Source organism: Eptesicus fuscus, chromosome 21 (genome assembly GCF_027574615.1).
Source record: "Eptesicus fuscus isolate TK198812 chromosome 21, DD_ASM_mEF_20220401, whole genome shotgun sequence".
Taxonomy (NCBI): domain Eukaryota; kingdom Metazoa; phylum Chordata; class Mammalia; order Chiroptera; family Vespertilionidae; genus Eptesicus; species Eptesicus fuscus.
In genome coordinates this window covers 31,516,293-31,531,473 of record NC_072493.1, presented here as the reverse complement: position 1 = coordinate 31,531,473, position 15,181 = coordinate 31,516,293, and positions in this window count along the sequence as shown.

The window sequence follows — 15,181 nt, the reverse complement described above, 5'->3', positions numbered from 1 at the left end:
AATCATATGGAGTTTGTCTTTCTTTGACTGGCTTATTTCACGTAGCATAATGCCCTCTCGGTCCATCCATGCTGTTGCAAATGGTAAAATTTCATTCTTTTGTATGGCCGAGTAATGTTCCGTTATATGTATGTACCACAGCTTGTTTTTTTTTTTATCCTCTTATCTATTGATGGACATGTGGGTTACTTTCCTATCTTGGCTATTGTAAATGACGCAGAGGCAGTATTGTTGAGGTTAATTGTTCGGTGCTTCTTGACTATTCTGATGAGCCTGCCTGCTGGGGAAGAGATGCTATCCCAAATGCTAAGAAGAGCAACAAGGGTAGGATTTGGCCTGGATGACACATATCTTTTCCTCCTTTTCTTTCTCTGCTTTTTTTTCTCATCTCCATTGCCTTTCCCCTCTTCTCCCTTTGCCTCATGTATTTATTCATCCCTCAAATCTTTAGTGAGTGCTTGCTCTGTGTCAGGCCACAGTCTAGGCAGCGGTCGCCAACCTTTTGGACCTCATGGACCACCAGTGGTCCGCCGACCACTGGTTGGTGACTGCTGGTCTAGAGCATAGAGGTGTGGAGTTGACCAGGGGTCTCTTAGGCCAATGTAGCTCCCATTCTGATGGGGTCATAGGTGACAGGCAGGGGGTATCAAATGCATAAGGTGATTTCTAGTAGTGATGGGTGCCTCAGAACATATAAAGAAACAGGCTAATAGAAAGCTGAGGTAGAGATGGCATCCATGGTATGCGAGCAAAAGCAGATTAAGCCCATCCTCCATGGCCAGGGACATCATTTTGATAGCTTGAACTCAGCCACAGTGGGAGTATTTATACCAAGGAAAGTGCTACAAACCAGGGCTTACTCCTCCCCATCAGAGCTGACCATTAAATAGCTACTAGGACATCCTTGGAAGACATCTGGGAGGAGGTGACATTGATCGCCCCTTTTATTGGAAAGCATTTTCATTTTGAGTTTCAGCATGAAAATCAGAAGCCAATATTTTTTTTTCTTTCTCCTCTTTGATCAGCTAATATCAAAACATTCTTTTAAGGGTACAAGAAGTACTTGGATCAGTAATTTTCAATAGTATTTTGGAGATAACAGGAAAAAAAAAGTAAGGGAGAGGGAAAATCCACAGATATTTCACAGGGCCTGGTCTTCAGGTTTATGGTTTCTCTCAAACAATGAGAATCCCGTTTTTTATACCTGCTTCACCCTATGATATGAAGTCTTCCTCTATACTTTTTTTGGGGAGCGGGGGGAACTTCTCAAATCTGTCAGTATCTATCACGAACTGTTATAGCCTCGCCCATTAAATGTGTTTAAATTATTTGTTCTATTCAAATGTCAATGCATAGCTTGAGTTTTCATTGCGCCTGAGGATCAATCATTGTAACAGCTTCAGGGAAGACTTTATGACTTACCTGAACAGTGGTACACTGAGCCACTGAGTCATTTGAGTGGCTTCTGTTAGAGTTTTATTCTTGATGTCAGTGATGATTTACTCACAGCCATTAGAAAAATTGTGTCGATGATGATAAAAATAGTAGTAATAATGATAATAATAGAATATTGTCCAATACATATAGAGGGCTTACAGCGTTCCATGTCGTAAACTTTGTGTGTGGCACCCTATTTGAATCGCATAGCAGCCGTGTGACATACACTGAGTGGCCAGATTATGATGATATCTGAACGCATAATAATCTGGCCACTCAGTGTATTTGTGTCTCAAATGGGTACCAAAAGTATTCTAGACTTTTGCTGGAGATCAACCACCTATTTGCCCTGAGCTTTCTATCAGCCGGTGCAAAGGGGAAAACTGATCAGGTGCACGATTTATAGTATCTTTGATATCAAATAAATGAGGTACTCAAGAGAAGTACACTGAGTGGCCAGATTATTATGCGTTCAGAGATCATCATAATCTAGCCACTCAGTGTAGATCCTGCATTGTCTTAATTATACACATGAGAAGCTGGAGCACAGAGGGTTTAAGTCACTGGCCCAAGAGCACACAGCTACTGCGGGCCTTTGTCATTATTCAAGTCCCTTTCTGCAGATAGGAAGCCCATGCTTTAGCTCCCAGATACTCCCAATTTTCATAAAAAAAGGGTCAGTTTTTTTGTCTCAGACACACAGGATCTGCATCCTAGCTGTGCCATTTATCAGCCCTGTGGTTTGGGATAACCAGTTTAGCCTCTCCAGAGTTCAGTTTCCTTACTTACTACATGGGGGAAATTCGTAGCAACTGCCTGCAAAGGCTGTTTTGGAGTTATGCACAACCCATCACTTCTCAAATGCTAGCTGCTGCTCCTCTCCATGTGCAGAGAGAACTAAGGATCAAATTCTGTGATCAAGTGAGATAATAGACGTGATAGAACCTAGCACCATGCTTGCCACATAGATAGGATATAGATGTTAGTTTTTTTCTTCTGTGCCTATTTCAGCTTCTATTTTGTAACATGATTTGAACACCAGGCTACTGAATGTTTATATGCATTTTTTTAAAAGTGTTGAATGGAAAGAGAATGTTTCTTAGGAGAAATAGACACTTATGAATTTAAATATTAAGTTCATTTATACTATACCCAGTAGGGTCTTATTAAAATGTTATTGATTTAGGTACTAAAGGAAGTATTTTAAAACATTTGTTAGATGCATTTGCCTACACATGAGAGCTTTTCTAGATTTAGCTAAAAGTTGTCACTTGCTATGGATTGGAGCTTATTGCAAGGGTTTCAATGCATTATTTACTAGAACTAATTAAATTTTCATGTCATTTCTTTATATACTTATTGTGTTTATTCTCTATCAATGTGATTTATTATACCAACAAATTAAAGAATAGCTTTATGATGCCAAAAAAAGCATTTGTTCAAATTCAGCTGTCACTGTAAAGCCAACCAATCAACCAAGGAACCAACAAGAACCAATCACCAATCAACCTAAACAACCACAACACCATTAAGTAAACTAGAAAGAAGGAAACTCTTCTAATAGAGTCTGATGTTATTAAAAACCTTTTGCATATATTTTAAACAGTGAAAACACTAGACAAGAATGTTCACTATGCCCATTGATATTCATATTGTTTTGAAAGTTTCAGCAAATATAATAAGACAAGAAGAAAGACTTAAGTAATGGGATAAAACTAAAATGTTCTTTATTTTAAAACTAGAGGCCCGATGCACGAAATTTGTGCAAGGGTCTTGGCACTCACAGCCACGGCTTCGTACAGAAGGTTATCTGGAAGGTCGTTCGGCTGTCCAGTCTAATTAGCATATCATGCTTTTATTATTGTAGATTACATAATTGTAATCCTAGAACAACTAAAGTATCATAGTAAAAATTATTAGCAATAAGGTAATTTGAAGAGTTGGCTAGATATAAGGTAAATATACACAAATCAAGTGATTTCCCCTATACTAGCAGTAATTAGGGTGGTATTAGAAAAAGGCTTTAGACAAAATATTAACAAACTATAAAATATTTAAAAATGAATTTAGTAAGAGTAATCTAATACTTATATGAAGATTACATAATTTATTGAAGGGCATATAAAAAAAAAATCACTCACTTTCTGCAATGATGCCAAATAATTTGACCATAACATATCTGCCAAAATAAGGGCCAGTCAACCAAAGTTCAAAGTAAGTATATTTCCCAACTCATAATTCTTTTATTAAATAAACATTGGTAGAACTTTGAATTTCTGAACTGAAGTAACATGCTATATTTTATCTCATATATTCCCAGTAACTTGCAATTCCAAGGAAATAGAAAGGGAGTGGGCTTAGAATTTAGTTGTGTAAGCTCTTGTTTTATGTTATCGTAAACATGATACAGAGGAAACATTTTTATTGTCTATTTAGTTTCATGCAGTTTCATCAGATCTCTCTATCTATGACTGCAGCAAGGTATTCCATACCAAGGTATTTTGGGGATTGATTTTTTCACTCATTATAATTCTCTGGAAGCTCATCTAGGTGTTGCCTGTGTCAATAGTTTCTTCATTTTTAAAAAATAAATCTTTATTGTTGAAAGTAATACATATGTCCCCCCCCCCCCATTGCCCTCTCTCACCCCTCTCCCCCATTTTCTTCATTTTTATGGCTGAGTAGTATTTCATGGTGTATTATACATGAACCATAGTTTATTTAATCATTCCGCCACTGAAAGAAATCTGGGGTGACTCCAGTCTTGGCCATTAAGAATACAACTCTTATGAACATTTATGTGCATGTTTATGTATGAACACAAGTTTTCATTTATCTGAGATAAATGCCCATGTGTGAAATTGATGAGTTGAATAGTAATTACATGTTTAGTTTTATGAGAAACTGTCAAACTTTTTGTATCACTTTCCATTCCAATCAGCAATGTATAAGTAATTCAGTCTCTCTATATCCTCACCAGCAGTTGGTATTGTTGCTATTTTTTACTTTAGCCCTTCTTGTAAGTATATAGTGATAGCTCATTGTGGTTTTTAATTTGCAATTTCCTGATGGCTAATGATGTTGAACATGTTTCCATGTGTTTATTTGCCATCTGTGTCTCCTCTTCAATGAAATGTCTATTCATGAATTTTCCCATTTTCTAATTGAATTGTTTATTTTATTACTCTTGAGTTTGAGAGGTTTTTTAATATATATTAAGGCACTAGTTCTTCATTGGGCACGTGGTTTGCAAATATGTTCTTTCAGTCTGTAGCTTGTCTTTTCATCCTCTTCACATTGGCTTTCTCAAAGGAAGCATTTTAAATTTTGATGAGGTTCAGTGTAGCAATTTTTTCTTTATGGATCAAGTTTTGTTATCAAATCTTTGCCCTGCCTTAGATCCTGAAGAATTTCTTCTGTTCTTCCAAAGTTTTATAGTTCTATACTTTACATGTATCTTGATGATACATTTTGTGTTAATTTTTATGTAAGGTGTGAAGTTGGTCAAGGTTTCTTTAAATTTTTTTTTATTTTGCCTATGGATGTCCAATTGCTTTAATACCATTTGTTGAAAAAGTTATGCTATTCTTCCTACGTTGAATTGCTTTTGTGCCTTTATTAAAAATCAGTTGAGCATATTTGTGTGGATCTACTTCTGAGTTCTGTTCCATTGATCTGTGTCTGTCTCTTGGCCAATTGAACACTGTCTTGATTGTTGTTACTATACCAGTACAGTAAGCCTTGAGATTAAGTAGAGTGATTCTTCCCATTCTATTCTCTTTTATCATATTGTTTTGGCTATTTTCAGGTCTGTGCTTCTCCATATACATTTTTCAATAAGCTTATCTATGTCTACCAAAAATCTTGCTGCAATTTTGATAATAATTGCATCAATTTTGGGAGAATTAACATTTACTATGTTCAGTATCCTAATCCATGGATATGGTATGTAACTCCATTTTTTTAGTATATGGCTTTTGAGTGTATATCTAAGTATATAATTTTCTTTGGAACAATTGTAGTTTCAATTTCAATTTCCACGTGTTCATTATTAGTATATAGAAATGTGATTGCATTTTATGTTTTATCTTGATCCTATGACCTTGCTGAACTAACTTATTAGTTCTAGGAGTTATATTTATTTTTAATTTATGTATTTTGAGATTCCTTAGGAGTTTCTAAGTAGCCAGTCGTTTCATATACAAATAGAGAGCTTCATTTCTTCCTTTCCAATATTTACGCCTTTCATTTCCTTTTCTTGCCTTATTGCAGAGGCTAGAATTTTCTGTACTTTGTTGAATAAGAGTGTTGAGAAGACATATCCTTGCTTTGGTCTTGATCTTAGAGGGGAAATTGTTTATGATTTCATCATTAAATGTGATGCAAGCTGTAGGTTTTTTGTAGATGTGCTTTATGAAGTTGAGGTGATTCTCTGTTTCTAATTTGCTGAGAGTTTTGTGTTGTTTTTTTGTTTGTTTTTTTAATTAGGAATGGGTGTTGGATTCTGTCAGATGTATTTCCTGTGTCAACAGCTATGATCATATGAGTTTTTTCCTAGCTTGTTGCTATGGTAGATTACATTGACTGGTTTTTGAATGTTGAACCAGCCTTGCATACCATAAATTCCACAGATAGTATATATGTCTTTTTATACATTGTTGGATTCAATTTGCTAATATTTTGTTAATCATCCACTGACTTTTATTCAACAAACATCCATCTCAGTTGAGTGCCTCACATGGAGAGAATACTTAGTAAATATTTGTTGGTTGGGTTCCATTTTTGTGGTTAGGAGGGAGTGAGAATAGAATATAGCTCCTTACCCATGGGCTGGTCTCTATGGGGTCCCCACTAGCCACTGTGGAGCTCAGCTTGAGCTACATAAAAACCAGTGAGCACTTTGTTTCACATCTCATAAATAATCTGCCTGCCTATATTTTAGTGTGTGCTTCTCTCGCAGCTGGCATTCAGCCACAGACTGCATTTAGGCCCATAGCCAGTGGGTTAGGGCAGAAGGCCAGATTGCCAGTCCTGGCCTCACATTGCTTAATACACACCACTCAGTTCCCTTGGCATGAATGTCCGTTCTACACTCAATAGCTGTCTTGCAAAATGGGTGTTGTGGATCACAGAGGGATTCAGATAACAGGGTTCAGAGCCATCCATCCATCTCTCCACCCATCCACATCACTAGAAGAGGGATCTTCACCTGTCAGTGACCAGTAAATCACATATGTGGGCAAGAAAGAGCCAACTTATACTTGCTATGGGAACCTAAGAAGGGAATACTTTCTACTCAGGGACTTTTCTCTCTGATTAGTCTCCTCATTTTAAGGCAATTGAGAAGACTCACAGGTGTGATTCACTGAGGACGGTCCTGTTTCACCAAGACTACTTCTGCTCAGTCTACCTATAGTTGAAGATTACAAATGGAAACTCCTTTTATTACTGGTGGAAGGGGTCCTTTTCCAACCCATAGATCCATGGGAGTGCCCAAGAGCAGCTTTGAACTTTGTCCTTCAATAACCTTATTTTTCCAAATGAGGACATATGCACTAACTGTGGCATATTGGCTTACCTCTTACTCGTGCATCAGGAGCTTGGAAATAACACCTATTAATAATGAATAATTATGTAATATAAAACATGGCAATGGAGATGCCTGTAGGTACAGGCAGATAGAATGAATGAGTGAAGTTGTCTGTGTATGAAATGATAAATGGCACTGGACCCATATCCCCAATGCCATTGTCTTCTCTTATGTAGGGAAGACAGAAGGAAGAGTTAGGGATTGTTTCCATGTCTTATCTAGAGGGGCAGCCTTTGAAAAACTCCAACTGAATGTTGCCAATTGGAAATTAGATCCAATTTTACCAGCCCTTTTCATCTTTCCAAAGAACCTAGGTGTTTATATTTTTTAAAATATAGAATCATCCAATTTTTAAATGTTGGCAATGAATTCAGTACATGGGCCAACTTGAAATAAGCCAAATAAGAGATATCTGCAGGCCAGATGCAGCCTGCAGGATATCGTTTTGCCATCACTCATTCAGAAGACATTCTCACCATAACTTTCAGCCTTTTCTATTTCTCCCTGACATGAGGCTTTGTTTGCTATAATTCTATAGGAATTACCCTTTTTAAAGTTAGTTATTTTGCAAAAGTCAACCTGCTATCGGCACATCGATTCAATATACAAATCTATCCTTTTCATGTTAAAGAGGAGAGACTAATTTCCCCAGGAAATGCACCTTCGCCTTCTTATGTATTATAGAGTTAACTGTAAAAGTGGCACTACCTCCTAAACACCCAACCGCTCTAATCACTTGAAATCTGGCACCTTCTGTCCTATAACCGTAGGCTTGTCACCTACAGTTGAGGTTTCTTACAAGGGAGGAGGACATCATCCTTGCAGTGCGCACCCGGGCCTCCTAAAAACACAGGTCAAGCAGGTGTGGCGTAGACTCTCCCACATCTGAGGGTTCTCGTTCTCTGAGACACAATGAGCGTGGGACTGGGCCGGACATTCACGGCACTGGCTCGCACTGGTGAGAGGCTGCGAGGGAGAGGACAGGAGCGTATATTGCTCCTTCCCCATGCACAGTGTCCAGGCTAACGACAAACGGTTTTGCATGCGTCCATTGTACTGAGGGCTTGTTTCAGGCTTATAGACACCGACAGTGATGTAAGCATCTGGGGCTTTAGAAGTCAGAAGCACTGGGTGCTCCCCGTCTGCTTAGGGACGGTGTGCCTCGCTAGTTGAAATAATGCAGAATGTGGAGGCCATGCCGGCAGGCCGATGATGCCAGGTGGGGGGGCAAGAAGGAAATCACCCCAATCTTCGGTGTTGGAACATGCCGGTCTCAGAATGCCCCGCCAAGCTTCCTGACAGGTCTGTTTGACCCCACAGTCCTTTTAAGTGCAAGAGAAAGCCTGGCCAACTGCCTCGATTTGGACTCTAACGGGCTTATACTTCTCTTTTCTGTGATTTGGGAATTGCCTTTATTTATCTTTTTGTTTGTTTGTTTCAGCCATGAATACCACAATTGAACAGCTAAGGATATGTGGGTTGAGTCTTAAAAAGGCAACAAAGAGTCCCTATTAATGGGGGATGGAGGGAGGGTGCTAGATTTTGTTGTCACCATATTAATCGTAAGTGAGGGATCAGAGAAGGCCTTGATCGTACCATATACTGTACGCCTCACTTTATTTTTTCCAACACTGTTGAGAAGTTTGTCTTCGACCTTTTCCTATAGAATGAAAGATGGTTAGCAATTTTATTTCTCTCAGCACCGTCTTGGAACTTCTGTTTGCTTCCCTCCACTGTGCACGACCAGAGGCCCCAAGGAGCAGGATGCGCTGACCCATGTTGACAGGTGGGATGATGGATGGGGCAGAGCAGGGCACAGGCCGACTGGACCAAAGAGGGAGTCTGGGCTGAACAGACTCCTTCCTGAATCAAGAGCAGAAGCGGGAGGTCTGGGGCAAAGCCCTGTGGCAGGAACTCAAGCTTTAGAGAACAACTGCCAGCCATGTCCAAAGAGAGCAGTAAGATAAAACTGTAGCTCCCTGCGTGCAGAGCACAGAGAGCTGAGCTGCAATTCCGCTAACATCTAGCACTTTCCATGTGTCAGGGGTGGGCCGGTGCCGGGGTGGAGACGGAGGCAGCCCTGTGAGCTCATTCCCAGGGAGATAGGATGGTAAGGAGTTTGTTTCCATTCTTTGAGCCAGAAGCGGGGATGAAAGTGGGCCCAGGATCCATGGGAAGAGGGGACTGCTCGTAGCCTAAGTGTCAGTTCCTAAAGGAGGTGACACTGTGAACGAGGAGGATACAAGCTAACTGGGAACTGGGGAAGAAGGCCGGCTGGGCAGCAGGCACGCCAGGAGCGAAGGCCTGGCCTTTGTGTAGCACACGCTATCTGTCAGGAGCTGGCGACATTGTTCATTTAACCTCCTCAAAATCCCGAGGGACAGGTTGATCATCCCCGTTTGAGAAGGAGGAAACGGAGACAGAGAACCAGAGTGGCTTGCTAAGAAGTTCCGGTGCTGGGATTGGAACCCAGTCCCACCTGGCTTCCCTTCCCCAGCTTTGCTACAGTTTTTCTGGAGGGCCTAGCGTCACATCAGGCATGCTCAGACACCCTTTCAGGGCGAGGGAAGCCAAGCAGTGTATCTCTCTCTGCCTGTGAGCATTTATTTAGGGGGTTGGCAGGAGGTGCTCAGGTAGAACCTTCTGTCATTGTACCATGTCGATCCCCAGGGAGCAGCCCACAGTAATGTGCTTCTGGAAATTCCGATTGTGTATTAGCTTGAGTAGCAATACTAATAATGCCTGTGCACAATCCGTTGCCTAGCTGAAAAGCAATAAAGAGCCTCTAGCTTTTGTTGTAACTATATTAATCCTAAGTTGGGAATCACAGAAGGCCTTCGTCTTATCATGCACACTGCTTTATTCCTCCCAAGGCCATTTAGAAGTGAGCTAAATCTGACTTTAGTATCATCTGTTTTTGTGTTTTTTGTTTGTTTTGTTTTGTTTAAAAGTGCCTGCTCTTTTTGGGCAAGTATTCAAATAAAGAACAGGTTGTAACCTACACTCAAGGGAGAGACTTTGGCCAAGTTCCAGCCTCTAAGCTTTGAATGATTTTTCCAGGCCTGTGGATGGGCCAGGCTGGACTGTCCACACCATTGTCCTGTCGTCCCTGATGCTAGCCATGGCTGTGCTCTCCAAACATTCAGAGTTGGGGAGAGAAGAGCGCAAAGCCTCCATCAAGAGCCGAGTTGGCTCCCTTGGGCCCCTGTTCTAATCAGCTGAGTTGATGTATCGCAGATGATCTTCAAATAGCAGGTTCCCATTTGTTCAATGTCAAAGCCCTACGTGGTTTGAAAAGTAGGCAACTTGGGTCTTGCCACTGCACATCAACACCCACTCAATCCTTTTAACTTAATCGAGTGCAACAAGTATTTATTAAGTGTCAGCTGGACAGTGGTCAGGTCACCGGCCCTGTGGAAATACCGCCTCATGGTCTTGATTTGAGGATTTATTTCCTCCTGAAGATTGTCTGAGATTACTTTCTCTTGTCCCTTCCCCCTGACTTCAGTTCTTTCTTCTCTCGTCTTCCTTTGTGCTCTTACCCATCTTCAAGACTGGCCCACATCCCATTTCTCAGCTAATCCACCCCTGCAGGTTAGACACGGATATATACACATTAAAAAGTAAAAGTCTTTTATTTAAACAATGAGGATAGGAAATGGCAATTTTCTGTTTTCTGAATTTGCCAAAACTAAAAGGTTTGCAACATTTCAAAAGCACGTCTCTGTTGCAGATGGACACGCATGTGAAACGATCACCTTTGCTTTGCTGCTCAGCGTTTTCATAGTGAACTTGGGTGGAACCAGTTGCACTGATTTTCAAGCTTTCTGGGCTTTTCTGGGTCTGGGGATATATATCCTGCTGTGTGAGGTCCCCAGGGATCTGAGTGTGAGCTATGAAAGTCACATCACACTTGCAGCTTTTACAAGCTCCATCCAAGACGTAGACTTTCGGTGCCAATTTTTCTGTTGAATACATGCCATGGTTTTTGTGATAAAAAAATTAAATTAAAAGAACATAGTTATTCCTCTGACATTTGGTCGCTTGACAACTATTTGCAGTGGACCCAGTGTCACGGTGTCAGGCTTATTTCAAAAGACGGCCCTCATCGGAGCCTTCATCCAGACTTTGGGTGCTAGACTCGTCTAGATTCTAGAGCAGGGGTCAGCAAAGATTGGCTCAAATCGCCAGATAGTAACTATTGCAGAGTTTGTAGTCTCAGAGACAAAATAGAGGGCATCCTATTGGTAGCCATATAGCCATTTGAAATCCATCCATTTTAAAATATAAACCTTGTTTTTAGATAATGGACAATAATAAAGAAACGAATAACAATAACAGAATCAGAAAGCTGACTGGATTTGGCCTGCCTGCCAGGACAGCCAACCCCTGATCTAGAACAGTGCTTATCCAACCACCACATGCACAGGAATCACTTAGAGACCCTCCCCGAAGTGCAGCTTTGGTTCAGGATGTCTGGAATCTGATATGAAGCCCACATTCCTAACACGATCTGAAGGGACGCTAATGCTGATGGCTCATAGAAGATGGTTAGAATAGGAAGGATTATAGTGTACATTCCTAGAAAGCCAGAATTTTTTTCTTGTCTTATCATCAATACCCCATATGGTGTCAAGTTCATGGTGGATTGATCATACTCATCTGAGAGAAAGGAAGAGAGGGAGGAAGGGCAGAGGGAGGAAAAATTCCAGCTTAAAAAAAAAAAATCTAGGCACACACGTCTCTGGTGATTTCTAAACATCTAATGAAGGTGAAGGAAATTCTGAAAGCATCTAAGCTGTTATAACTCACATTATTAAAAATGAAAGAGTAAAAGAATGAGTTTACAACTTCAAGAAAATCAGGCACCACTTCTTTGTGCATGTTCTTGCCACTTGTCACTTCATCTGGTACTACCAGCAAGTGCTACTGTGATCTGTAGGTCTAACAATTGGGATTTTTTTTTTTAAAGCAGGAAATATTTTAATTACACAGGTGTGTCCAAATTTTACACACCAGAATCTTGGAAGGGAAATTACAAATTCTTAAGCATCCTAAGATTAGTAGTCAGAGTTAACAACTAAACAATAAACAAGTTTAAAAAAAAAAGTGTGAATCACACACAGATGCTATTTTTCAGAAACACTGCTTACAAAGGTAATTGCTCACAAATTTTAGAGTTTACAGCAGGTATCACAGGATTTCAAATTTAAGGGTATGTGTGTGTTCAAAGTCTTAAGAATATCCAAGGGATGTATGCATAATTAGTTGAAATGGAGACAACTGTAGTTTAAACACTTACTGAGAGGAAGACCTTTCATTTCATCTTCTCTGTGGGCTGCTAGGGAAAAAAACCAACAACTACTAACAGCAAAAACTTTTAATGTTGAATATGTAGATTTTCAGAATGTGAGTTAGCGTCAGAAGAGTGAAGCTCTTTGATGCTTGTTGCTGATGCTCTGTGAATTGGCCTTCATTCTGGAAGAATGGCCCTGGACACTCCTTTAGACATTTTATTTGTATTTGTATTAACTTAAGAGAGGTATTAGGCGGGGAGTGCAGTTCTGGATAAATATGCCTGGATGAGAAACTCGGCAAATTAGGTACAAGACAGAAAGTGATTGAGCAACAATTTTTTAAATGTATTTTTATTGTTGAGAGTATTACAGATGGTCCCCCTTTTTTTTCTCAGACAATACATATAGCAGAATTTTCACTGATACCTCGCCTAGGGCAAGGGAAACAAAGGGAAAAATAAATAAATAAATGGGACTACATTAAAAAAAAAAAAAAAATAGCTGCTGCACAGCAAAAGAAACCAGCAACAAAATGAAAAGGGAACCTACTGAATGGGAGGACATATATGTCGATGATACATCTGAAAAAGGGTTAATTTCCAAAACATATAAAGAACTCATATGACTCAATCCAATGAAAAAAATGAGCAACACATTTCTAACCAGTTTGGCTGAATGAATCAAGACAAGACAAAATGTATTAAGCCTCTAGTTCATTTAATCATCAAAGAAATGGATCTTTCTCACAATTGATGAACTATATCATCTCTATTCTGGGTTTAGCTCCCAGCTCTAAAATCTAGAATCAAGTGGCCTTGGTGAAGTGTCATAAACTCTATTTCAGTTTCTTCATCTATAAACTGGCTCCAAACTAAACTCTGTTTCTTTTTGTTTTCATCTATAAAATGGCCCAAAACTACCTCTTGCAGGGTTGTGTGAGGCAGAATGAAATTAGAGTCCATTGAAGTAGTCATCCCTCTCAAGTATCTGGCACATAAGAAGACCTCGGAGGTATTATTATTTGGTGTGCAATGCAACTGGGTATCTGGAGGTGTTTTAAGGTAGAGGTTTTATTATTGCTTAGGTATAGTAAGACCAACAGATCAGAAGATAAGTGATACAGATCCTGAGAAGGGGGCACACTGTGCCTGGGGGGCCACTTGGGGAAGCACCAGGGTCAGTCAGGGGTGGAGGGAGAAGGTGAAACTGAGGACAAGGGCCTTTATTGAGGTTACTTCAAGCGTGAACAGTTGAGGAAACAGACTTAGGATTGGCCAGTTCGAATACTTTTAGTGGGCTCTGGGTGATAGGGGTTGCCCCTAGTTGTCTGGTATCTGTCCCTGGGGTATGATTAGGGAAGGTGGATAATGGCCAGGCATGTGAGAACCTGATAAAGAAGGTGATTGGGGGTGTGGGCTCAGGAAGGCTGGTCTGCAGCGGGAAGACACAAGTGAGTTGTTTGCTATCTCTGGGAATTGACTGAGCCTGGCAAGGGCAGTCCCTCCAGGATGAGCAAGGGGCCAGATGTCAGTGCTTCAGAATACAGAGAAATAGAAGATGTGGTTAATGCAGGAGAGAGCCAAGAATTTACCTCGGGAAGTTTAAAAATATATGCTTTGGGATTTTATGGATGAAGAGAGCAGAAATTGGATGAGAATAACCATAGAAGAAGGAGGTAGTCAGAAACATTTCATAACGCCTGGTGCAAAAGCACACCACGTATTGAAGAAAAGACAGAGAAGCCTGATCAGCAAATGCAATGTTTAGTTGGGATAAAGGCAACTTAGAAGGAGGCTGAAGATGGGGGAAACTGAGTCAGCCCTCTTGTTCTTACAATAACTAGGGGGTAGCGCTAGTCCCCTCTAAATTGTGGCTGCAGAAACACTTATTGTCCATGGAGTCACTTGACAGACTCTATCATTGCCCTGCTTCAGACTCTCCAGTGGCTTCCCACCACACCCACCAAAAAAAGTCCAACAGGATCCTCCTTGCGTCCAGCATGGCTTTACTTTATTTGCTCCATCACCTCCATCCTCCTTCAACATCCCAGCTCCCCGCCCCTCTCTCCTTTCTGTTCCTTCAACAGGCCAAGTTCATTCATTTCCTCCTCAGGAGCGTCACCCTCCATGTCCTGTGCTCTGGCATGCTGTCCCTTCCGAGCTCGCATGGTTGACTGCTTGTTGTAATTCCGATCTCAGTCTAATTGCTACCTTTGAAGAGAGATTTTTCTGGAACTCCCCAGTCTGAAGAAGCCATGTATTCCAGTAATTCTCTGCATTGCGCTTATTACTCTCTGTTATTTTCTTGTTTATTTATTTGCTTCTCCTCTGTATTTTCCCACTGTAATTTAAGTTGTAGGAAAGCGGGGACCTGAGTCGTATTTACTGCTGTCATACCAGGGTCTAGGAGCATGCCCGGAACACACCAGGAACTCAGCACTGATCGAAGGAGTGGGTGAACTGTCTGAAAACACACCCTTCTCCACTCTGCCTCCAGCCAGCTCAAGAACAATTTCCTCAGGAGGCTCCGAAAATTAAAAAAAAGAAGCAGTGCCTGGCTTCTAGCCCCAGTAGGCTTCTGGGTTTGGTGTTTCTTTAATTTCATGTAAATTTCTCTAAGTAAATATTCCTTAAAAGTGAATAAAATTTTATTTCGCTTTAACAAGAGAATATAAAAGTTAAAAAGGTCACCGTAGTAATAGACTAATCTCAATTACCAGGGCAGCCTCCGAAACCCTCACTCCCACCTAATCTCATTCAGCGCATACGCAGCTCACCGTGTGATTTCCAACACAGCTAAATGAAATTATAAAGCAGTGTTAAATTTATTAATCATTTAATTAGCTAAATGTTCCTGC